We start from the raw sequence: 25,865 nt of genomic DNA, 5'->3' as shown, positions 1-25,865 counted from the left end.
TGAGGGAAAAACAGAAAATATGAACTTCTGCTGTGGGAACAGAATAAAAGAGTACAAAAATAGCACTGCCTCAAAGATTTTTTGGGTGTGTGTATATTTAAGGGGTTTTACGAATTACTTTGTATTTTTGAAGCACAGCAGTTTACGAGCTTTCTTAAAATAGGTCTACATTTCTTCAACAACTCCAAACACCTTCCATATAAAGAAATAGTGAGTGTCATGAAGCGTTATATGAAGTGTCCAGGGAAGGGCCTAACATCAGGCCTTAACATCAGCGAGATGAAATTAAATAATTCCTGATCCCAAATAGGACGCATGGAAAAGGCCCGACCCTCCCCTTGACTGTCTTTCGCCTTGACTGTAGAAGGAACCTGGGCCTTGGAGACAGACCTGGATTCAAAGCCTGGTTCTACCACTCACCCAGCTGTGGAACCTTAAGCACGTTACTTATCTTTTCTGAGCCTATTTATTTATTCGTAAAATTGAAGAGTATACCTAACTTGGAGGTGTTTGTAAGGCTTAATGGAAATAATAAATTGAAATAATAAAGTGGCCAGTAAGTACCCAGAAAGTGGTCATTATAATTATGATTTTAGTTCTTATTTTCATTAGTGCCACTGTCATAGGGTCAGCTGTGTCACTGCGGACAGCAGTGACAGGCCTGGCGGAAGGAGGAAGGGTATCTGGGTGCTTTTGCTATTTCCTTGAAAATCTAACTTGGGAGGCTGGATGGAGGGGAAATCAGAATTTGTGACCCTCGATGAAGCTCATGTTATTCCGTACCTTACTGGACTTTATGGGGCACAATTATTGAATTGTGTCTGTTAAGAATCCAATGATGTGCAAATATATAAACTGTGGGTTTTATGACTGAGTTGACAGTGATTGTATGGAACCCACATTTCTAAGTTCTCATTAAAATAATGAGACAAACACATTCCTGCCTGAGGCATTGGGAAGACGTTAGGATTGGCAGCGCTTGGAATTCAAAGTACAACTCTCTCCTGTGTCCTTCTGATGGGTCCCAACTCACTCTATCTGATCAAACTCACCTCTCCTTTCCCTCATTTACTGATTAATTAATTCAATAAAAATTTGCTAAGCATCTGCTCTGTGCCAGGCACTATTTGACACTGGGCATATTCTGGAAAATGAAGCAAACACACTTTCTCCTTCTACTGAGCTCCCAGTCAATGAGGGAGATATAAACAGGCAATCTCACTGTAGAGAGTTGAATGGAGAAACCTAGGGGTATTGCGCAGTGCTGTGCTGGTAAACCGTAAACAATAGGCTCTTGGGAGTGTGTGGGGGATGATCAGGGAGAAGGGAAGCCCTGATTCACAGCCTTTGCTGATTTCAGTGGTGTAAATACTCCCACCATCGCTGATTTCAGATTACCAGTACGATGTCATTGAATGTGGAATTGGGAAGTGATTTGCAATAGCATACGGTTATACAGTATATCCTCCATATAGCTGAACAGCTAAAACAACCTTAGGAACATAGATAATAGCATAGTAAAATAATTAGGAGGTGGTAAGTTTGGAGAAGTTATTACCTTTATTTATAATGTATTTAATTATAAGTTTATATAAATTGATTTTTATTGAAGGCTACTTTTAACAACTGGCTGTCAAAATTCTTGGAGTTTTAACAACCAGTTCTTGCAGTGGCTCAAGCTGGCTCTAGCACATCACTGAAGGGGCCCAGGCTGGAGCGAATACCAGACTCCTTCTCTTCTTCCAGGCTTGTCTTCCTCCAACCTCCACACCTTTGCTTATTCCGTGCCTTTAGCAGCAGATGCTGTCCCATTCCTCACCTCCATTCTTATTCTTTCCATCCTTTCAAGGCCGACTGTGTCCTTTCGCCTAGTGAAGCTTCTCTGCCTGGGTTTCCCTCTGCATTTCTCTCCATCCACAGGTTACAGTGGGAGTGTAGGATTCCAAAAAGGAAATCCAACTCCAGTCTCGGGAAGGCGCGGACCCACAGACACAGGAGACCGAGCTTGATGCAAATGCACGAGGTTTTATTAAGCGGAGCTCTGGGTCGACACGTATCTCTCGCAGGAGACAGAGGGGTCGACCCCGAACCTTAAGGGGCAAGCTCTTTTATAGGATTCGGAAGCATAAAGCGGGAAAAGGTTGGCGCGGTCTTACATGATTGGCTAATTTAAAACATTTAAACAGTTACATTTTATGGCGCGAATTGCTATGGCGCGAAGCAATTATCAGGTTACACACGCGTCCCCATCTGGACCCCTCCACCCCGACCCTCCCAAACTTATCCCTCTGGAGCACTCTCTTGTTCTCAATTTTCCCGAACAGTTTAGGCGAGTCTTCTATGAATAGAGTCAGTCAGGATCGATAAACGTTCCCCCTTATACCAGGAATCCTTAGGGTGTGGAGGTGCCTGTCTCTAAGGTAGTAACTTTTAAATTTTTAATATAATTTACTTCCTTCATTCCCCACTTCTTCTTTTGTCCCTAGTTCTAATCTTAGAACTTAGTTTTCGGTGTCTACTATCAGTGGCTCATTGCGTGGGAGAGCTTGGTAATGGCGTTGGAGCATCATAGCATGCACTGCATTGACCCTTTTTCTTATGAAAGCAGTAATTCTATTGAAAACACACGGTCCGAAGACCAAAAGTAGACAAAGAATCAGCAAGGGTCCTGCTAGGGAGGATAGTAAGGTCGTCATCCAGGGGGACTTAGTGAACCAGGATTCAAACCAGCTCTGTTGCGCCTCCCTGCTTTGCTGCCTCATGTCTAATCTTTTCTTTAATTTTTGCATTGAATCTCGGACTACCCCTGTGTGATCTGCATAGAAACAGCAGTCTTCTTTAAGGGCCGCACAAAGTCCTCCCTCTCTTAAAAACAGCAGGTCCAATCCTCTTCTATTCTGGAGCACTACTTCAGACAGGGAGGTGAGGGACTCCTCTAATTTAGAGATGGACTGTTCTCAAGTCCTGAGGTCTTCATCTATAGCATTGCTCAAGGCAGTTAATCCCCTTTCTCCTGTGACTAAGGCCGTAGTGCCAGTCCCTACGCCCGCGGCAACTCCCAGTCCCAGGAGTACAGCCAGGGTGAGGGATACTGGTTCTCTTTTCCATAATCTGGATCTCTGGTCAAATTCATCCTCGAAACTATTGGCAGTATGATAATAAATTCTAGGCACCAACTGCACAAGCACGCAAAAATCTTGTGACGAATTGAATACGCTAGTTGAGATGCAGGGGGTTAGGCCCGTGGTGCAGGCCCACCACCTATTGGGTCCTGGTACCAAAAATGACCAGGAGTAGTCGGAAGGCTGACTTCAATCTTATTACATAGAGCTTGGTAGCCTGGGGGAATTTTTTTTAAGCATAGTCCTGAACCGGTCCCCGACACATCCGTTAGGGTTAGCCGCCCTTCTTTGCCCCAAAGACAAGTCGTGTGGTCTGGGGTGTTATTATAGACCCCCATGGTGGCAATTCCTTCATAATAAGGGGGGCTGACCGCTAGGCATAGCCAGCATGATTCAGTCATTTCAGGGTTGGAATCATTCAAGGCGTAGTAAGCTCCCCATACTAAGTTAAACAGTCTGTGCCATCTTTGCTCAGTAGGTACTGCGGGAGGTGGCGTAGATGGTGGTCGCAGAGCAGATCTGGTGACCATATCTACGGCCCCATTTAGGGTTATGGATTTTACCTGGGGGGGTTTGGGGCTATTTAACCCTATCGGTCTGCTGGCGGGGGATTTTTGGGACAGAGGGGGCCTCTGATCGGCTAGGATCCCGTTTGGCCCTATTGGTCTGCTGGCGGGGGGTTCTATTTTTAATCTAATAGAGAAGGTCAGGCCATCATCGTACCGTTCTTTGTACAATCTTATTCCCCATGAATGACCATTCCCAATCCAGGTTTTAATTATTTTTCCCTTCCCTGTGAACTGAATGGTTAAGGGGTGGCACCAGGTATTGCATTCTGAGCCCCGACTCATCTGGTGGCTATAATTTGCTCTAACCCTGATTAAATCCCAAGAAGAGGAGGGTTCCCAATAAGTAGTCCCACTGGTTTCACATCCCCAGTTTTTACAGTAGAAGTCTTCTTTGCCCCCGCACCAGGAGTCAATTGAACGAGGTCTGTGGTGACCGGGGCACACGTAAAAGGGGTATGCCTTTAGTTTACCCTTGCGATGGGGGGAGTGGCATCCTCCGGCTTGTTTTGCCCCCCTTCGTCGACCCATGAAATCCCAGTCGGGGGTTCCTATAGCCAGTTTACAAAGGTCAGGGTGTAAGTCTGGCCACCATGTCCAAGGGGAAGCAGTTTTTTGGATTGACCAGGTTATATCTCCTACCTGGGAGACGACTTGCCACGTGAGCAGTTGAGGAGCGTGGGGATTAGGATTGGACGACCTGCTCGCCGTTCCCATGACGCAAACGCAGCTTAAGAGGGTTATCAGTCTTTTCCACCTTCCAGAGATCTGCTGCATTCTGGGGTGCCTTCTTTACGTGTGTGGCGTGAACCCAAGAGGTTATACCGTCCACCTTGACTGCTGTGGGCGTAGTGAGGAGCACCACGTAGGGCCCCTTCCAACGTGGCTCTAATGACCCCGTCCGATGTCGTCTCACAAGGACAGAGTCCCCAACCTGGAATTGGTGCGGGATGAGCAGATCACCAGGCTGGTAGGCCTCTTTTAGCTGGTTCCAGATGTCGCGCCTGACAGCCTCGAGTGCTTTCAAGCGGGCTGACAAAGGTATAGAAGGTATAATGTCAGGGTCATGTATCCCTATTTGTGCCAAAGGGGGAGGGGTTCCATAGAGGATTTCAAAGGGTGTAAGTTTTAAGGGTCCCTGTGGGGTGTTCGAGCGCGGAACAGGGCAAAGGGCAGGAGGGCTGTCCAGTCACTATCGCCGGTCTCTATGGACAATTTAGTTAGGGTCTCTTTAATTGTTCTATTCATCCTTTCTACCTGGCCTGAGCTCTGGGGTCTATAAGCACAATGTAATTTCCAATTGATCCCCAGTTGACTGGCCAGTCCCTGACTTACCTGGGCAACGAATGCAGGACCGTTGTCAGATCCAATTACCTTTGGGATCCCGAATCTCGGGAGGATTTCTTCCAATATCTTCTTGGCTACTACAGAGGCAGTCTCTTTTCGGGTGGGGAAAGCCTCTACCCATCCCGAGAAGGTATCTACAAATACTAGAAGATATTTATTTCCATACCGGGCCGGTTTGATTTCAGTAAAGTCTATCTCCCAAAAGGTTCCGGGCCTATCTCCCCGGAGTCTATGTCCAGTGCGGTATTTGGTAACTGCAGCATTTGTGAGAGCGCAAGCTCTACAATCCTTATAAATTTCCTCAGCCGCCTTTCTCAAATCTGGTACCTGGTACGGGGAGGCCTCAATAATTTTAATTAGTTTCTGAGGGCTCAAGTGGGTTAGCCGGTGTAGATGTGATAGATATTCTCGCCCTTCTGCAACGGAAAGGACTTTCTCTTCTTTAGTTAGTTCCCCACCGGAGACAGTTTTGTTGACCTTAGCTCCTGGAGAGTCAGGACCATAGGTCCTAGTGCCGCCCGTTTGGCTTCCAAATCTGCTAAGCGGTTCCCTTGAGCTATGGGGTCGGTGCCTTTCTGATGACCTGGGCAATGGATGATTGCCACCTTTTAGGCAAATGTATAGCCTCTAGGAGGCCCAGAATCTCTTTTTTATTTTTGATATCTTTTCCGGCCGAGGTAAGCAGCCCTCTTTGTTTATAAATAGCCCCATGAACATGGGCAGTAGCAAAGGCATACCTGCTGTCCGTGTATATATTCACAGTCTTATTTTCAGCTAACCTTAACGCCTGTGTCAGGGCGATAAGCTCAGCCTTTTGTGCAGAAGTCCCTTCCGGCAAGCTGCTTGCCCACAGAGTCTTTTCCGTCTACCACAGCAGCCCCAGCCATCCTCTTACCTTCTGCCATAAAGCTGCTGCCGTCGGTGTACCAATTAGGGGCCCCAGCCCATGGCTCATCCGGCAGATCGGGTCGGGTCCCCGTTTCTGATGCCAAGATGTCGCCGCATTGGTGAACAGGTATTTCATCATCTGCTTCGGGCAGTAGTGTGGCTGGGTTTAAGATGGCGGTGGGGCGAAGGTAATTCTCTCAGTTAGGAGCAGACTTTGGTACTGAGTCATCCGGGCGTTAGTCATCCATCGATCTGGAGGCTGTCTGATAATGCTTTCTAAGGCATGGGGGGCTACTACGGTTATCTGTTGGCCCAGAGTTAACTTATCTGCATCTTTTACCAGCTGGGCAGTGGCGGCGATTGCCCTTAAGCAGGAGGGCCATCCACTGGCTACCGGATCCGGATCCAGTTTTTTTGATAGATATGCGACTGGGCGCTTCCAGGGCCCAAGGGCTTGAGTTAGGACTCCCCGGGCGATTCCCTTTTTTTCATCTACATACAAGGTGAAGGGCTTGGTCAAATCGGGTAGGGCCAACGCGGGTGCCTCTAATAATGCCCGTTTTAGAGTCTCAAAAGCCTTCTGGTGCTCTAGAGTCCAGACAAAGTTCTCACTTTCCTTAGTCAATGGGTACAGTGGAGCAGCCAGGGTAGCAAACCCAGGGATCCACAATCGGCAGAAGCCGGCTGTCCCCAGGAATTCCCTTACCTGGCGAGCGGAGGTTGGGGCCGGAATCTGGGTCACAGTCTTTTTCCGTGCGTCAGTTAACCACCTTTGGCCGTCCTTTAGAGTGTAGCCTAAGTAGACTACTTTTTCCTGGCACAACTGTGCCTTTTTTTTCGACGCCCGGTATCCCAACTCACCCAACTCGGCCAGGAGGCGGTTGGTCCCTTCTTCACAGTCTCCCGGGGTTTCCGCCGCCAACAGTAGATCATCTACATACTGTAAAAGAGTCACTTGAGGGTTTTTAACCCTATAATCTGTCAAGTCCCTGTGGAGGGCTTCATCAAACAGGGTAGGGGAGTTTTTAAAACCTTGAGGTAGTCTCGTCCAAGTCAGTTGTCCAACGATCCCCATATCAGGGTCGCGCCACTCGAAAGCAAAAAGTAATTGGCTTTTTGGGTGAAGCCGTAGACAGAAGAATGCATCTTTCAGGTCCAAGACAGTGTACCATTTTCGTGATGGGGGGAGGGAGCTGAGTAGGTTATATGGGTTTGGCACGGTAGGGTGTAAATCCTGCACTCTCTTATTTACTTCTCTCAAATCCTGGACCGGCCTATAATCATTAGTTCCAGGCTTTTTACAGGCAGGAGGGTGTTCCAAGGAGACTGGCAAGGAACCAGGATTCCTTGTCGGCGCTGCCTCTGGATATGGCGCTGGCTCCCTTCTCTGGCCTCTTTGCTTATTGGGTATTGACGCACCCTTATCGGGAGGGCTCCGGCCTTAAGATCTATCACGACTGGGGGAATTCTCGTAGCCGTCCCTAGTCCCCCGGTTTCAGCCCATGCCGTTGGAAATTCGATCAGCCACTTATCGGTATTGAGCCGAGCTCTAGGCTTAGGCTGCTGATGGAGCCGATATTCTTCCTCTAGCTCCAGGGCCAATATCATGGTGGTAGGTGCGGACCAGGATACTGTAGGCCGAGGTTGAGCAAAATCTATTTGAGCTTTCAGTTTGGTTAAAAGGTCTCGTCCTAGCAACGGGGTCGGGCATTCAGGAATCACTAGGAAGGAATGGGACACCCTTCCTTTCCCCAAGTTCACTGTCCGGGAAGTAGTCCATGAGTATTGTTTCTGCCCAGTGGCTCCAACAACCAGAGTCTTTTTAGTTTTTAATTTCCCCAAAGGTTGCTTCAGTACTGAATATTCAGCCCCAGTATCAATCAGAAAACTCATAGGGGTCCCCTCAACAGTTAGGGTTACCCTAGGCTCGGGGAGGCGGCCCGAGCCCCGCCCCCTCTATTCTTCGTCCTCTCCTAAAGACAACACCTTGGGTGTGGCCCTTTTCTTGGGGCATTCCCTTGCCCAGTGTCCTCTCTCCTTACAATAGGCACATTGGTCCTTGTCCAAGGGTTGCCGTCTGCGTGAGCCTGGTCGTGGGGCGTTGCCCAGGTTCCCTGACTGTCTGTGATCTGGCCCTGTCGCTTTTATCACTGCGGCCAGTATTTTAGTTAGTTTTTTTTCTCGTCTCCTGTCTCTCTTGTCTTCCCTCTCCTCAGCCTCCCTTCTCTCTCTCTCGCTTTTCCTCTTCACTCTCCCTTTTATGATACACCTTTTCAGCCTCCTTTATTACGTCCCGCAGGTCGTAGTCTTGCAGCCCCTCTAGCCTTTGTAATCTCCTCTTTATATCTGGGGCTGACTGTCCAATAAAGGCCGTAATGACAGAGGCCTTCTGCCCTTCCGAGGACGGATCAAAGGGCGTGTACCTGCGGTAAGCCTCCATCAATCGTTCTAGAAAAACGGAGGGGGGTTCAGTGGGTCCTTGCTGAATCTCTCTTACCTTAGCCAAATTGGTGGGCCGCCTTGCGGCTCCCCGGAGACCCGCCACTAGAGCCCGGCGGTAAGCGGACAGCGACCCCTTACCTTCAGCCGTGTTATAGTCCCAGTTGGGTCGGTTGTGCGGAAACCCTTCTTCCGCCTCAGCTATCGTTGCTGGCTGCCCGTTGGTGCCTCGGATATTCTTTCTTGCTTCCTGTGTGATTCTTTCTCTCTCCTCCGTGGTGAAGAGTGCCTGTAAGAGCTGTTGACAGTCATCCCAAGTGGGCTGATGGGAAAACATTAGGGACTCTATCAGGGCGGTTAATCCGGCGGGGTTTTCTGAAAAGGGGGGATGGTTATTTTTCCAGTTATACAGGTCTGAGGAAGAGAAAGGCCAGTACTGGAGGGGTGACAGCTGGTTGGGCCCCGCAGGAGCTCCATACTCTCTTAGTGGGAGCGCCACCGTGGTATCAGGCCCGTCCGGAGTGGCTCCGCGGCGGCTTCGGGTTCCAGCGGAGGGACCCGAGCCAGTCGCCCTCCGTCCTGATTGCGATCCTGGAGCGGGGGAGGGGTAAGGGGAGGCGAGAAAGGGGCCATTCGGGAGGAGGCTCAATCTCAGGGTAGACCCGGGGGCCGAAGGGTCTCCGACTCCGCTGTTCGAGTTGATTTCGATTTTTGCCGTGTCTCCGCATCCTGCAGCGCCAGGACTCGGGGGCTTAGTTTTTCTGCTTTTACCCATGGCTTAACCCACGGGAGTGGGTTCTGCACCAGATCCTGCCACACTGTAATATATGGTCGTTGGTCAGGATGGGACCCGGTTTCTCCTGGAAAACAATAGCCCTCACCGCGAGGATAACAGTTAGATTAAACGTCCCCTCAGGGGGCCAACCCACATTGAGGGAGGGCCACTCAGAGGTGCAAAAAGTCTGCCAACGCCCTTTTTTTATTTCTACCGACAAATCGTGCGCTCTCGCTCTCACTTCAGTCCAGTGGTCTAAGGTCAAAGAGAGGGGGGTCGTCATAGTCTGTCCCATCCCGTCAAATGAGGTCCACGGAACGAACAAAAACAGAACAATGAACATCAAAAACACAGCAAGACAAAAACAACTTTGCCCGGTTGGTGTCTGTACAAGCCAACCGAAGGCGGTTTCAGACGGGAGGGGTTTTCGTGTCCTCCCTGGGAAAAAGAGTGCCGTTTCTTTTTCTACCTGAAAGGGGGTAGTCAGGCTTTCCTGACTCCCCTTGTCCCTTGGGGCGTCCCCCAGGGTTGCAGCCTGCAGTTCCCAGCACGTCTGCCACTGCAGCCGCTGGGCCCTCTCGGCCCGAAGCGGCGGCTGCCCAGATACCGAGACCAAAGCAATGTTTGGCGCCGCACACATTCGCACACCCAGTCACTCAGGCTTACCTCCAAGGGGTCTTGAGTCTGGGGTGACAGCAGATCCCGGACGAGCCCCCAAATGTAGGATTCCAAAAGGAAATCCAACTCCAGTCTCGGGAAGGCGCGGACCCACAGACACAGGAGACCGAGCTTGATGCAAATGCACGAGGTTTTATTAAGCGGAGCTCGGGTCGACACGTATCTCGCAGGAGACAGAGGGGTCGACCCGAACCTTAAGGGGCAAGCTCTTTTATAGGATTCGGAAGCATAAAGCGGGAAAAGGTTGGCGCGGTCTTACATGATTGGCTAATTTAAAACATTTAAACAGTTACATTTTATGGCGCGAATTGCTATGGCGCGAAGCAATTATCAGGTTACACACACGCGTCCCCATCTGGACCCCCTCCACCCCGACCCTCCCAAACTTATCCCTCTGGAGCACTCTCTTGTTCTCAATTTTCCCCGAACAGTTTAGGGCGAGTCTTCTATGAATAGAGTCAGTCAGGATCGATAAACGTTCCCCCTTATACCAGGAATCCTTAGGGTGTGGAGGTGCCTGTCTCTAAGGTAGTAACTTTTAAATTTTTAATATAATTTACTTCCTTCAGGAGCAGCCAGGTTTGTGCAGTACGACCCTGCCCCTCTGGCTAGAGTCAGTTGGATAAAGGGTAGGCATCTGACCCAAATTAGCACGTGGGCCACAGACAAAGATTCCAGCTCACTGCTGGTAGAAGCCATTTTGTGGAAAGCAGAGATGCTTATCTGATGTGAGGAAGAACAATGAAGCAGACGGCAGAGATGACGGATGGAGGGAGAGCACTTTCTGCGTGCCCTTTAGTGTTCAGGCCCTGCTCTGGTCTGACCTCCACGCTCAGCTGCATTCCTGCCTCAGGGCTCCTTGCAATATTCCAGGATTCCTGAGAGCACTCCCTCAATTAATCCCTTGCACAAAATCCTGATCTTGTGCTCTGCTTCTAGGAACCTGCTAAAGGCATTCAATGCTCAATAAATACTTGTCCTAATAACTTACTTTTCTGAGGCTAGCTCCAGGAGAGGTCTGCATCCTAACGAGTCCCATGGATCCAGACGTCTTTCCTGGCCAGCCCAGCCTTCTCCTCTCCGAGTTTCTCCACACTCATTTATCCACACCCATCTAGTCATTTAATGAGGGTCTCACTGGCTTTCTCTGTGGAAGATGGCCACCTCGAAATGGCGGCCTTGGCCTTCAAAGATGACCAGTCCTCACAGGCCCAGTTAACTAACTATAATCGTCACATCCAAAACTCCCATTCCAAATTCCAACAGTCCAGCTTGGGTCTGGTGTCCACTCCCAGTGCTGTCAAGCATGTTTGGAGTGGGGTGGGGGTTACTGTACAAACATCGGTGCCAAGTGAGGACCACACTTGTGGGTGGGGTGAGGCATTCTCACAAGAGGGAGCAGGCATCCCTAAATTATCTACTGCATGGCCTGGGTGTGGTCTTCATTTCCCCATCCTCACTCTTTGGGAGGAGGTGGTCTTCTGGCTAAAGGATACTCCAAGTATCCGAGTAGACATACCCCATTTGTCTGTCAGCAGCCATGCTGTGGCGGCGGCTCACGTACAAAAAGAGGAAGATTGCCAATGGATGTTAGCTCAGGGTGAATCTTCCTCAGCAAATAAATAAATAAATAAAATTAATGTTTGGACCAGATAATCTCCAATGTTTCCTTCGTTCCAGTATGATATTCTCCAGTTCTATGGAAACACAGATTCAGAGGTTTACTTCTCTTTGCCAGAGAGAAGTTGCTGGGGTTGGAAATGATATGTTAGATAATTCCAGGGCATGTGTATGCTGGGGATTATAATCAAAGAACTCAGAACCAAATGGTCTGTGTTTCTGCCTTTCTCCCCTCCTGCCCCTCAGTGGGCCACAGGCAGCCTCTGGAGAAAGCAGGGAGTGGCAGAGAGAGAGTGTGAGCCTCCCAGAGGGGTGGACGCCCTGCTTCAGTTCTCAGAGAAAGTGGAACTGGGGTGTTTCCCAAGTGAGGAAGGGTGACAGAGTATGATATACAACACTGAGGAAAGGAGAAGGGGCTAGACTCAGCTGTGCATGGTGTCACTTGTGGGAACTCGAAAGAGCTACTTAACCCTCTCCGAGCCTTGGCCTCCTCGTCTGACAACTGCACATGGTAACTGCTACCTGGGGGATTCAAGTGGGGAGATGAGGATGAAAGTCAATAGCACTGGGAAGTGGGAAGCCCAGAGCTTCCATGAGGTGTTTAAGAAACGGTTCCTGTAATTACGAGTGTTGTCCAAAGCGAGGGGGGCAGGAGGCTGGGATTCCCGGGCCCTGTGGCTTCCCTGGCTGCTACTCAGTGGAAAAAACAGGAAAAGCCAGGAAGTGAGTGCTGTGCTCTTGCTCCTCTGCTACTGAAACAACACCAGCTTTTCCTGCTCTGATCCCCAGCACCCGGAATTACTGACTTGGTACATTTCATCCGGTGTTGGAGGGAAATTTATCCAGCCCAGAACATGGGCTGCTGCCAGCACCTAGGCTGGGAATGGAGTTCTGGGTCACCTGGTCCAGTCTCCTGTTGTGTGAGTCCTCCCAACTTGGTGTCACAGCAACTACAAGAGGCCTGGGAACCCACATTTGCACCTGGACTGTTTGGGGGGCTGCCCTGTGCCCTGCCCCGTCATAAATGGCTCTTTCTCAAATGCATGTGAGATGTCGTTGAGATAAATTAAATATTACATTTGTTTACAAGTGACTTTGCACTCATCTTTTTGACAATGTGGATTTTCTCAGTTGCCTAAAATGATTCTGCCATCACACTGATAAGAACTTCCATTTATGGAGAACCCACAGTACCTGCCCTTGTGCTGAGTCTTTCTCTTACTGAGTCTTCCCAACAGCCACACGAAGAGGCAATTATTATGCCCATTCTACAGATGAGGAAATGGAGGCTTTGATATGTTAAGTCACTTGCCCAAAGTTACAGGACTGGTAAGTGTCAGGAGTAACAACCGAGGCCGTCTGACTCCAAAGATCCTGCTTAACGTTCTCATTTAAGGACAGGGATGTACTTTGGCGTTTCTTGTGTTTTCATTCTGAATGAAGCTGGGAATCATTCTTCTCTTTTATTCCCTTCAGTAGCTCTAGCTGCTGCGTGCACACATTCCCTGCTTTTGCTAGGAGCCCATTTCACCCTCTGAGGGCTTTGCCTCCCGAAGTCGAACCTCACCGGTGCTGAAATCTGCCTCCGCTGATCCTGGTTGTGCAAGGCACGTTGCCCACCCCACTGAGCTCCGTGACCCCAGCCCAGCCCAGGCGCTGCCCAAGTCTCCTCCCTTCCCCCCAGACTCCTGCAGCTCTCCCCTCCGCGCTCCGGGCCTCAGTTTCCTCGCGCGTAAAGCAGGGAACTTGATGCCTTCCTTGGGGAGGTAGCGAGGGGTTTGGTGAAGTGACATACAATGCACTCGGGGAAGGCTAGCCTGGAGCCAGAGGCGCCGTCCTCCCTGCGGCCTCCGGAGGGCCCGGCGCTCCTCCCCACCCACCCCCGCCCGGCCCCCCCGCCGCCCCGCCCCGAGGGCGGCTCCCGCCCGCGCCCTGCCCACCGTGGCCGAGCGACCGCAACGCCCCGGCCCCGCCGCCCGGAACCAGCTGAGCGCAGCTGGACCCAGCAGCCGCCGTCGCCAGCGCCGCAGCAGCAGGTAGGGGAGGCGGCGGCCCCTGCCTCGGACATCTGGGGATCCCGGGCATCTGGGTCTTTCTTCTCGCTCCCCTCCCTGTCCCAACTCGCCCGCGCCTGGAGCTCGTCCGAGCAGCGGGGGCATCGCTGGAGAACGGCTTCTTCCCGCATCTTGCTCGTCGTCTAGGGGACCAAGGAAGTTTGGATTGGGGGGGCTAAGGCAGGAGACAGGGGGGCCAGGTCTCCACCCACAGGCCCCGCTGTGCTGCAAGCATCTGAGCTAACCTCGCCCCCGCCCCCGCCCCCGCGGCTGGGGGTACTGGGCCCGGGGTCACCGCGGCAGGCACTCGGCGTATCTGACCCGAACTTGCAGGTGGCCCCCTGCCCACGGTCTGGGCGGTGGCACCGCTGGGGAGTCTGCTCGAGGGATCCTTGACTCCAAGTAATAATGGCTTTGCCTGCTCTCCCCGGGCGATGGGGAGCCCTCCACCTCCTTCCTCTTTCTGGGCCCAGGACTGTTAGAAAGTTCCTCCTTGCACTCGTCTGGAATCTGCGTGCATGGGCTGCCCGAAGGTGCTGTCTCCTCCTCCCCTGCAGTGTTTGTTTCCTTCCCTGACTCACAGGGAAACTTCTTTCGAGTTGAAGACAGTGATTGGAACCTCCCTTTCTCTCTGGGACCCCATCTCTTCTGGTCTAATCTCCCCAGAACCTGATGACAGCAGTGTCCCCCTAGTCCAGTGCAGGCTGGCTGCTCCGTGCAGGGGCCAAGAGCAAGCCCCAGTCCTTGGAATTCTGAGGGAGATGTTGGGTGGGCAGGAGACATCTTTTGTAGCCCCTTGTCTGCCCAGACATCCACCCTTTATTCCGCCCTCCCCTTCCTCAGAGCAGAGAGGGGTCTTTAAAACCGGAACGCTAAAAAGGCAGAGGCATTCAGGGCTGGTCTGGGGGTACTGCGTGCTTGGTGGAAGATGAGCCCTCTGGGGAGGTGCCTCCTGCTTTTGTCTGGCCTCTAGGGACTTTTCAAAGATTTAATCCTGCACGTCCTGTTCTCCCAGGACCGCATTTCTCGCCAGGACCTGCTGCACTGAACTTTACAGTGACCATAGCTTGCTGGGGTCTAATCCCAACCCCATTCCACAGTTGAGAGAACTGAAGGGCCCTGAGAATTCGTGACGGGCTCATAGTCACACAGTAAGGAAGGGGCAGGGCTGGGACCCAGTTCCAGTGGGCCCTCAGCTGACTCCTTGTAGCTAGTGGGACCTGAGACTCTTTCTTGAATGTTCCATTCAGTAAGGGACTGAGCACCCTGGCACACACACATAGGAACACTGGGGCTGGTTGGTGTTTCTTGAGGATGTTAAAGGGAAGAGGCTTGGAAAGGAAGCGTAAGGATGGGAGGTGGGGGGACAGTCAGCATCCAACTCCCTTAAAACTCCATTTTCCTTTCTGGAGCCTTGCTATTTATAAATGCCAGGAAAGTTGTAAACAGCCCGGGGAGCTTGGATTGGCACCCGGGTGAGTTACATGGCAGCAAAGAAGGTTTCCATGTGCATCAGGGAAGGGAACTTAATTCCAAAATTTTCCATAGTCTTTTTTATTATGGACTAACATGAACCTGGGAAAGCAGGCGGCTCCGGGAGGGAGGGCTGCAGGGTTTGCCTCTCATGGAATTTCCTTCCTTCCCTCCTTCCTTGATTCACTGCACTTCTGGGCCTGTGTTCTGTGTGCTGCTCTGTGAGAGCCCAAGAGCCCCGAGGAGGACAAAGCTCTCAGTCTTCAAGATGCTTCCCATCTGTAGTGGTTGACACAATCATGCGATACGAAGAGTTACTTCAGCCTGTAAAGGGAAGACTAAGTCTGTCTGGGCCACCCAGGCCTCAGAAATGAGTAATAGTTTCCCAGGAGATAAAGTGATTGGAGAAGAGACATTCTGAGAAGCAGAAACAGCTTGTGCAAAGGCACTGAGGTTTTCTGAGCAATCCACGTGGCTAGAATGGAGATTGAGGGAGATTAAGGGTGGAGTGATAGGAGTTGAGACTGTAAATAAAGATGGAACTAGATTACAAACTAAGGGTTTGGACTTTATCCTGAAGGCAATGAGGAGCTGAGAAAGGTTTTTGCCAGAACAATGATAAAAACTCTCATCAATCTGGTGGCTTATGTAGGAGATGCATTGGAAGGGGGAAACCGGAGGCAGGGGGACCCCAAGGAGGCTGTTGCATGGTCAAGTGAAAGAGTGCAGGTCTGAACCAGGGCAGTGGCCACAGGATGGATCAGAGTGGCAGATTCTGGAAGCCCAGCTGAAGAACCAGTCATAACCTGCTATAAATTTCATGCAAAAGCAGACAGTAGGCTTATAGCTCCTGGATAAGTCTGCTAAGTTATTTTGAGTTTTTCAGTGTTGAGTTTTGTTTTTAAAGTGAAAAAAATATCGTTAGAGATGCGAACACAGAGAAGAGTATAGAGTAACCTTCATCTCTCCAAATGCTCTTCTTTCCCCAGAGGTAGCCACTGTTAACAGCCGTGTGTGCATTCTGCCAAGCTCTTACCAGCAAGAGCTGTTGATTGGAAGGATGCCTTCTCACATCTTAGCCATCCAGGGCCAGTAGGTCACTTCCTCCTACTCCACGAGGGTAGTTTGGGTCTTCATGAGAAGTTGCCAGGTCCTAGAGATGATTTCTGAATGGCCCATAGTCCTTTGCTGAGGCATTGGTCTCTGGTTTTCTTCAAGAAAACTTGACAGCCTGTGTCTATAGTCTCTGAGTGTGTATGTTTGCTGATTAGAGACCACAGGACTGAGAGAAGTTAGAAACACTGACTTGGGAGTGGAACTGCAGTCTTAGTTCTTCTGAGTGTCCTTGGGCAAGTCCTGTGGACAAGTCCCTGGGCCTCAGTTTCCCCATCTATAAAATGGGGAGATGTTGGTCTGCACGCTAATGATAAAAAGCTACCTTTTGGTATACCAAGCACGGAAATATTAATTACTTCATTGATTCCTCACAACCATTCCTCTGAGTTGGATACTATTATCTGCTTTTATCGATGAGGTAACTGAGGCTGAAAGAGGCTAAATAATGTGTCTTGAATTGTGAGGCCATTAGGTGATGGTACCAGGATTCTGGAGGTTTGACTATAGAGCAGTATCTTTTAATCACTGCACCAGACATTCTCCGGAAGGTTCCGTCTAGTCCTGACATGAGAACCGCTGGGGGAGTTTTGCTGTGGCTGTCATGAGGGATGTGACTCAGTGTGCACAGCTTGGGGAGCTCAGCCTTGCAGCAGAGAGACCTGGAGGGGCCCCCCATGTCTGTTTGTAAACTCATACTTTTCTATACTATCAACAGGACTCCAGAGGGTAGGTCAGTCTCCCCTCTGTTTCAGGGAGTCAAGGCTCCAAGGGGACACAGGACTTGCCCAAGGTCACTTGGTGAGTTGGGGGCCCAGCCAGGAGCAGTCCCTGCCTTCCACCATTTGAATTCATGTTCTGGAAAGATTTCTGGGGAGGCCAGGAAGAGTGGGCACCCCCCTGGCCCACCGTCATTCCCCTAGAAAACACCAGCAGAAGCAGAGAAAAGCAGGTCCCAGGAGTTATGCATTTTTGCGGGGAGGGAAAGAAAGAGACTAGTGTTTAGGCAGTCAGGGGATGTCAAGTAAAAATATCTCCTCCCTTTCAACTGAGTGAGCGTGTGTCATGTTTCAGCCTGATGTGGTTTCTGAGTTTGGAGACCACAGGCAGGCTCGGTTCCTGCTGCTCTCTGGCTTCCCCCTACTCCCCTCCCCATCCTGCCATATGCCTGCTCTCCCTGCCCTGCCTGGGACCACATCAGCAATTTGAGGGCAAGCAGAGAAAATGGGTGGGTGTGGTGGGCACTGTGGGCGGCAGAAGGCGTGGGCTTGGTCCTAGTTTTGCCGCTGAGAAAGTATTGGGTGACTTGCGCTAATGCGTGCCTTTCTCTGGACCTCAGATTCCACCCTGTGCCCAGGGGTGGACAGGATAATGTCAGGCCTTCCCAGCTCTGATGGCCTCTGAGTCAGAGGGATTTGTGCTCGGTGCACGAACATGGGACCTGCACATCTGTGGGCACAGAGTGAGCCCACAGCCGTCATCCGTGTTTAAGTTACTTGCACCAGTGCCAGCCGGAGATTCAGCTACTGTTCACGAATTTGGTCTTTGCAGACTGAATTGGTTGCCCCGTTTTGCAGATGAGGAAGTTGAGCCCTACGATTCATTTATGTATCCTCTTCCCTGTTCTACAAGCAGTAACAATCACGGCCACCGTATGTAGCCTCCTTACTGTGTGTGTTCACCTGCTGTCTTCCCTGTCTTGTTTAATCTCCCAACAGCCCTATAAGGGAGGAGATATTGACTCAGTTTTACAGGTGAAGAAACTGAGGCAGGCCTAGAGAGATGAAATGATGTACTTTCTCTTCTTTGAGCCTCACAGTAGCCCTGAGATTGTCATTATGGGCCCCAATTTATAGATAGGGAAACTGAGGCCTGGAGATGTGAGCTCTCATGCCCAGGGGTCCCCAGGGGCGACATGGCCAGTTAGGTTCCTTCCCAGGCTCCCCCATCCAACTCCTTCCTGGTGCCTTGCTTCTTCTGTCTCGGAGGGCCCTTCTGCACCTCTTGCATTCAATGCTTGGACTAAGGGATAACTTTTCTTCCTGGGCTGTAAAGCATCCCTGAAATCTGCTCTTCCCAGGGGGGCTCCAGAGACGCTTTGAGCCATGGAGCCTCTCAGGGAACTCCAGTGAAGGCGCCACACCAGTGGGAGTGGATTCATTGATTCTGAACTGGTTAAGTAAACAGTCTTACTACTTTCCAGCTTCAAGGATATCATCTGGGTCTGGCTTATTTGCCAAACAAAGAGTATATTCGGTGTCTGTGAGCCTTCGGGGTGGAGCTGGGCCCTTAATTTCCCTTCTATAGTGGCTGGGGCTGGGCTGGGCCCTTGGTGGGTACTCAGTAAATACTAGATAATTTTAGGGGAGTGGCAAAGCACTATGGGTGGGATGCCCATGGGATATGGGGGACTTTTTCTCCCCTCCTCCTTTTTTTTCTTCTTTTTCTAATGATAATAAATGTTCATAATAGGAAATTTAGAAAATAAAAAAAGTGTAAAAAAATAAGAACTGTCCACAATTCTGCCAACGCAAGATAATCACTGCTAACATTTGGGTGCATTTCCTCCCTGATATTTTCAGCACATTTTTTTACCCCCACATAATTGTGGTCATACCACATTTCTAATTTTCTATTCTGACTTTTTATTTTTCTCAACATTATAGCCTAAATATTTTCTCATGTTATTAAGGACTCTAAATTTAATTTTTAAAAGAGTTTTAAAAATATACTATGCCTAAGTTTATTTTATGTGTGTTTGTTTCTATTTAAAATCTTTCTTTCCAATAGTCTAGGGGATTAAAGAAGCATTTTATTCATAAAAAAAAGGTTTTACTTTTTTTATTATGAAAATGATATAGGCCGACTTGATTTTTCATCACTCTCTATTATTGTATCTAAGTGTAAATATCCTGTGGCTCACTTTCCCCTGTTATTAGGCATTTAGGCTGTTTATAAACAATGCTGCAATGAACATCCTAGTGCATAAATTATTCTTTCGTTATTTCCTAGAAGAGAGCGCAAGAAATGGAGTTGCTGGGTCAAAATGAGCTCTCTACCCGAAGGCCAGCCTTTCCGCTGGTGGGCAGCCCTGACTATTAGAAAGTGCCTCCTCTCCCTATGCTCTGAGATATAATTCAGCAATCAGACACCTAGCGAGCCCTGAGCCCAAGCCTGGGATCTGAGCGCTGGGAGGAAACGCCTCACCTGTGGCTCCCTCCGGAGCATCCGAAAGCATTTTACAGCTTTTGCTGCATTTTGCCAAATTGCTACCCAGAAAGGCTGCATCATTTCTTATTCCCACCAGCCGCCCTGAGGGCGGCAGCATTCTTGAGGGAGCGTCAGAAGCTGGTTATCAGAAGTCTAGCTGTCCTATGAGAAGACTCAGGGACCATTTTCCTGAAACATTGTGCTTCATTCATTCATTCAGCAAATACCTTTGCACAGCTCAGCATCAGTAAAGGATTAAGATCCCAGGCTGAAGAGGCAGAGAGAAGCTGGTTCTCATTCCAGTTTCTGCTTTCCATTTGCCATAAAGCTTTGGGCTTATGCCAGGTGACTTCTCTGTCTCCACATCTAGGTCCGAAGGGCTTGACTTTATGTTCCCAGCCCAGAGACTTTGGTGTGAATGTGGTGACCCTCAGCAGAAAGCCCCTCTTCTGACTGCTTCCTCACCTCAAAACAGTTTCCAGACTCTGACTTTGACAGTTGGACCTTGGAAATCACCTGAATCCCCACCCCCGGTCCTGGCTGGGCAAACATGCCCAGAGAGAGCAAGTGAATTTCCTAAAGCACACGGCAAGACTGCTGATTGCCACTCTATCACTTATGAGAGTTCGAAAGTACTCATTCTAAACCCAAACGATTTCAGTTATTATTAACCCCAAGGCGTGGGAAGATGAAGGAACTTGGCCATGGTCAGACCTCTAGTTTTTCCTTGCAGTGTGGTCTTGGAGAAGTCATTTCCCTCTCAAACTGATTCCTCTCACTCTGAAATGGGAAATGGCACCTTCTCTGGTCCTCCCAGGTCTACTTCTCTGCCAGTTGAAGGTCTGATTTCCAGATCCAGTGGCAGGTCTTGGTCTGTCCATTGTGCATCCTAAAGTGGGGTGCTTTTGGAGGTCACTAGTGCAGATATTAGGTCAGAGATTTAATATTATGACACAAAGAAAGATGCCTTTAGACCCTTTCTTTCCTCAGGGTAAAAGTTGTGTTAACAATGTTGCACTTGGACATAAAGGATGCTCTAGAGCATCTCAAACTTATCCTGCACATGAATCACCTGAGGATTTTTGTTAAAATGGAGATTCTGGTTCGTTAGGTCTGGGGTGGGGCCTGAGACTCTGCATTTCTAATGATCTCCCAGGTGATGCAGATGTTGCTGGTCCACGGACCACACTTTGCATAGTAGGATTCTAAATCCCTCGTTAAGTGGATCTCTTAATCTTAATGTCTTATCTTTGAGGTTCTTTCTACCCATCGCATTTGCCTCCCTCTTCTGTAACCAATGCAGAGTCGAACTATTTGGTCCACAGCTCTGAGTTTCTGGAATCTGAAAGCCCTTGAAATATTTTGCTGCCTTTTTTCGGAGTGAGGTAGGGCCCCTCTTTCTGAGAGAGTGACTCAGTAGGAAGCCATCTGAAGGGGGAGAAATACAGCTGAAGGACCTGCATTTGGCATAAACACTCCCACCAGAAGGTTTTCCAGTTAATTCTCTCTATAGGCTGCAAACTAAAATCCCTGGGGAGGCCCCAGCCTGTTTTTGTTTGCCTCTGAACTAAGAATGGTTTTTACATTTTAAAAGGTTGTTAAAAAAAAAACCCAAAACCAAACAAGGAAGAGTATGCAACAGAGAGGGTAGTGGCCTGCAAAACCTAAAATATTTACTGTCTGGCCCTTTACACTAAAAGTTTGCTGACCCCTGATCTGGAGTAACCGAAGCTCTATGTTTTTCTCTAGTGAGCAAGAGGCCCAGCCTTATAGCTTGAAATTTAGTGAGACCAAGATGCAAGGAAGGCAGCCTGACTTGGTGGGAATTGCCCAGACATCTTCACTGTGTGACCCTGAACACATTACTTCACCTCTCTGAGCTTGTGTCCTCCCTTCACAAAATGGGGACAATGATACCTCCCTGGCAAGGTTATTGTGAGGATGAGAGTATATAAGTATGTAAGGAGTTTAACACTTGATAGATACTCAGCAAATGATAACTGTTGTCATTGAGGTGGCCATTCGAACCCTTCTGACGTTACTGAACAGATATCCTCTTTCTCACACCAAATCGGAAGGGCCTCCCAGGGAGCTGGGAGCAGTCTTTTAGGAGAAGAACACCTCTGCTCCAGCCTCCTCCCATCCCGCCCTCAGGGCAGAAAGCTCCTCTTCGGCCACCTAGATAGATGGGGTTCCTGGAGGCTTGCACACTTTCACTAATGGTGAGCTCTCTACCCAAAGGCCAGCCTTTCCGCTGGTGGGCAGCCCTGACTATTAGAAAGTGCCTCCTCTCCCTATGCTCTGAGTGTAATTCAGCAAACAGGCACCTAGCGAACCCCGAGCCCTGGGCTGGGGTCTGAGCGCTGGGAGGAAACGCCTCTCCTTATGGCTCCATCAGGAGCATGTGGGTGATAGACTAGTCAGTGGTTTGTGGACCTTGTTTTTAAGCCACTGCAGCCTTAAGGTCCAAAATGAAAAACAGACCAACTTGGAGTTAGCTAGGTTTAATTCTAAACCCAACTGAGTTTGAAACTCTGAGGCTCCTGGTGTCCAAATCCTGGGAAAGAGTGTATGCTCATTTTGCCCATAGAGGGCAGCACCTGTACTCTCAGCCGTCTCTGAACGGGTGCATGCGCGAGTATGTGTTTACGCACGTGTGCACACACGTGTACATGCACGTGTGCAAGCATGTGATTCACTAGTTTCTTCCTTTGTTGAATCTTGAGCTGTGGTGGGCCCAGCCCTAGGCTAGGCCGTGGGGTACACAGGAGCAGATCTTAGTCTAATGGGGGGAGGCTGACTTGGAAACAGACCATTACAAGACAGTGTGACAGGAAGACTAGAGGCCTGTGGGAGCTCAGAGGAGCTCACAGGGAAGGGGAGGTTAGAGAAGACTTCCTGGAGGAAAGCTGAGACTTGATGATGAATGGAAAGAGAAAAGAAGAACAGGGGTGGGAGAGAGTTCCAGAACAGTGGAAACTCTGTACAAGGTTTACACGAGGAGTCAAGGAACAGAGTGCAGCTGTGTCTGGCTGAGCTTGGAGGGTTGTGGGTGGAAGACAGGAACTGATGAGAGCTGATGTCCAAGGGGACGGTGGGGGCAGATCATGAAGGATGTTGAAAAGTTTGTTGAGGATCCTGGACTTTATCTAGGGGCCATAGGAGAGCCGAGGTAGAGTCTGAGCAGCAGAGTGACATGGTCTGGGCTTGTTTTGAGGAGACTGCACTGTAAGGGAGGAGAGAGGAAGTGGGAGGACCAGTTAGGAAGCATGGCAGTCACTCGGGTAAGAGGTGGTGGTGCTTGGACCAAGATGTTGGCAGGGGGTGGGGAGAAGAGGATGCATTCCAGTAGAATGGGCAGGAGGTGGTGGTGTTGGAGGCGAGAGTGACAGAGCAGGGGAGGTTGAGGAGGGTGGTGCCCCGGTGTTTGGCCTGGCCCAATGAGTGGATGGTGGGTGGTGGTGCTGTTGCTGAGATGGGGAGCACTGGAGGAGGAGCAGGTTACACTTAGGAACAAATGTACCACCAGTGAGGACGAGGGTGTGATTTGGAGGTGTGTAGAAGAGGAGGGGCCGGATTTGAAAGACTCGTCCTCATACAGAGTTAACAGAAAGCAGGTGTTCATTAGTCATTTGCAGGAACAATAAAACCCAACTCTGCTTTGATCTCTACCATGGAACCAGGAAGTTTCTGTGGACCTCTTTGAGGAAGGCCCACAGGGGTGGCATTTAATACCAGGTCCGAGGGTCCAGATAAGCACCCAACCTCTTTCCAGATCCCCTGCTAGCAACCCGTGCCACTCGCCATGAAGAAATCCACCATGAATGTCTGGGCCATTTACTGTCGGCGGAGAACAGGGCTCATTTGTGTCCTAATCCCAGGATCCTGAAGGGCCCCACCACGTTTGGGATCTTGGCCTCTCCCCTTGGCTTGGAGAAGCTGGTTTGGGCAGAGAAAGTTTCCAGTGTAGGCAGGAGCCAGCTTGCTCAGCCTCCCCCGAATGTAGATGACTGGACTCTAGGGACTGAGAAAGGAGAAAATCCAGCTTGTCCCTGAAAGGCGGGGGCATTGGAAGGCTGGGCTGCACAGTCCACTGTGGGGCCGACACAGGCTGGCCCTGCCTTCACTTGTCTAGCATGTACCCACTGGTCCTGCTGTTTGCCAGGTCACATGCCAGGACCAAGGCTTCAGAGACAAAGCAGCCTAGTGGAGCTCATAGTCTGATGGGCGAGAAAGACCCATCACCAGATAATAATAATAATGATAATAATAATACTGTCTTGCAATAATAGAGCAATGTTTAGGCGTGGAGGTGGGATATGGCATGTAAATAGCTTGGGTCCCCAAACTGCACAAGTACAGGATGAGAAAGATATAATTTCTAGAAAAAGACTTAGAGATTTAATTACTAACCAGAGTAAACCAGAGACAGCTGGAGAGTAAACAGTTTCTGCATTGTTGAAAATCCTTGACTTATTTTATCTCATTTCATCCCCATAATGACCCTATTGGGTAGGTTCTCACATAATCTCTTTTTTATAGAGAAGGAAACTGAGACTCAGAGAGGTGAAGTAGCTTGGTCGAGATACATAGTTAGTTAAGTGAGGGGCCATTTTTCTAACTCCAGAATCCTGAACCATAGCTCTGAAGTTGACTGTAAGCTGAATTCAGTCATGCGATGGGGTTACCTTAAATGTGCATGGGATTTTAGGCTGGATTAATAGAGGCATGATATCTAGAATGATGGAGGTGAGAGTTCTACTTGCCCCACCCTGAATAGAGCTCATCTGAATGCCTAATTCTGGGTCTTGTGCTGTCAGTAGGGACAGGGCTCATTTGGAGTAGATCAGAGAAGGGAGTGAGGGAACCAGACTCCCTGCACTCAGGAAGAGCTGGGGGAAAAGGGGTATACGACTTTTGGAAGACTTGAGTGGCCCAGGATCACTGTCTTCAAGTCTCCAAGGAGCCACTGGGAAATAGGGTAACAGACTTGTTCTGGGTGACCCGAGAGGGTACAGCTTGGACCAGCAGGTATAAGGCATAGAGAGAGAGAGTTTAGCACATCCTACCGACAATTCTTTTAACCAGCTAAACTCTCCAACAGAAGGTCTTGCAGCTTTGGCAGGAAGTGAGCATCCCGTTGCTGGAGGTGTGCAAGTAGGGGCTGTGTGACCGTGGTCGGGGGATGAGGAGGAGTGGAAGCATCGCATGGGGCTTTGACCAGATGCCCTTGAGCCTCTGATGCTGAGTCTTGGTCCTTTATTTCCAGGTGGTGCTGATACCCACCTTGGGCAGTGCTTCCGACTTGGTCCCAGTGCCTCCCCACGGAGCAGCGGTCTTCACCCTCACAGCCCTGCCAGGTAGGTAGAGCAGTGCAGACACCCCAGCGTCCTCCCAAACCCAGCCCTGGCTGCCCCGGGGGAGTCTGGAGAGGGCAGTGGAAACAGCGGCTGGTCGCCACAGTGGAGTCAAAGGGAGTCCCCAAGGTTTTTCTAGTATGGCTCAGAGGACGTTTCTGCCTCATTTCTTCCTCACCCTTCCCTGAGAGGGAGGCCAGGCAACGGAGAGCCTTGCGGAGGCAGAGGCAAGGACAGGGCCCGGCCCCACCCTGGCTGTACTCCTTGCTCGCTGTGTGACTGGGGAAGTCGCTTTCCCTCTCAAGGGTCTGTCAGCTCTTCTGTAGGAGGCTGGAGTCCCTGAGGAGGAGGTGCAGGAATTCTCCCTGGAGGCTTTGGGGAGGTAAGAAAAGCTGGGGTGCGGCTGCCAAGCCTCCGGCTTGTTGACCATGGGAGGAGCATCTGAGCAGTGTGGGTCACGGGGCAGTTGGATGAGTCATACCCACCTGGGGATGGTGGCAGGGTGGGGCCCACCTGACTATCAGATTCACAGGTGACCCGCTGAAGTAGGCCAAGAGGCAGGGGGTGGAGTCCAGAGTCCTGGGCTGGAAGCAGGAGACCCAGTTCATGTCCCAGCTCAGGCCTCTGTTTCTCTGCCTGTGAAATGGGTGCATCAGTCTCCCCCACCCACCTAACGAGGTTGTTGTGAAGACCGCACGAGCTCTGTGAGCTGTGAAACGGGCTGGGTCACTAACAGGGGAATAACCTAGCTTCCAACACGGGAACAGAAGTGAATTTCTAATAGCGGTCGTGCAGAGAGCCTGGAAAACACCGCTCCAGCCATGACATCACCCTTGGTTGCCAAAAGGCGAAGGGGCCACTTGCCTACAGGGCTTACTCATCTGCTGCGGCCCAGCTGGCTTCCAGGCAGAGACACGACAGCCGACCACAGTCAGAGCTGTTCCTCTTTCTCAAAGTTAGATGAAAGGGCCACCTGATGGTCCCCAGAATGCTTTGTCCTCAAAGCTGGGCATTCCTAGCAGGCCAGCTGGGCCCAGAGGGGGGACTTGTTCCACTTCAGCCGCAGCCCGAGGGATCTGCTGGCAAAGGGGTAACCCCAATGCTGCCCAGACAGGAGGGATGGGGACCTCTTGGCTCTGACGCTCCTGCTTTTGAGACTGAGCCCTGACAACTCCCGAAGCCCCGTTGCCTCAAAGTGATCTGTCACGAGAAAGAGTGTTGTT

At 50.3% G+C, this 25,865-nt stretch overlaps 1 protein-coding gene across 1 annotated transcript in view; it reads left to right on the top strand.

Moving 5' to 3' along the window:
* Window positions 1-13,389: 13,389 nt before the first annotated feature.
* The window catches only part of GSN (gelsolin), a 55,761-nt gene continuing 43,285 nt past the window's right edge, over window positions 13,390-25,865 (top strand). Inside the window, exons 1-2 of the mRNA XM_014782104.2 lie at window positions 13,390-13,471; window positions 24,555-24,645. The gene's annotated coding sequence lies outside the window, so the exon portion shown is untranslated. The remainder of the gene's footprint in view (window positions 13,472-24,554; window positions 24,646-25,865) is intronic.

The sequence above is a fragment of the Ceratotherium simum genome, chromosome 29, assembly GCF_057802395.1.
Source record: "Ceratotherium simum simum isolate JZ-2026a chromosome 29, ASM5780239v1, whole genome shotgun sequence".
NCBI classification, from domain to species: Eukaryota; Metazoa; Chordata; class Mammalia; order Perissodactyla; family Rhinocerotidae; genus Ceratotherium; species Ceratotherium simum.
This window is presented reverse-complemented; position numbering and strand designations above follow the sequence as displayed.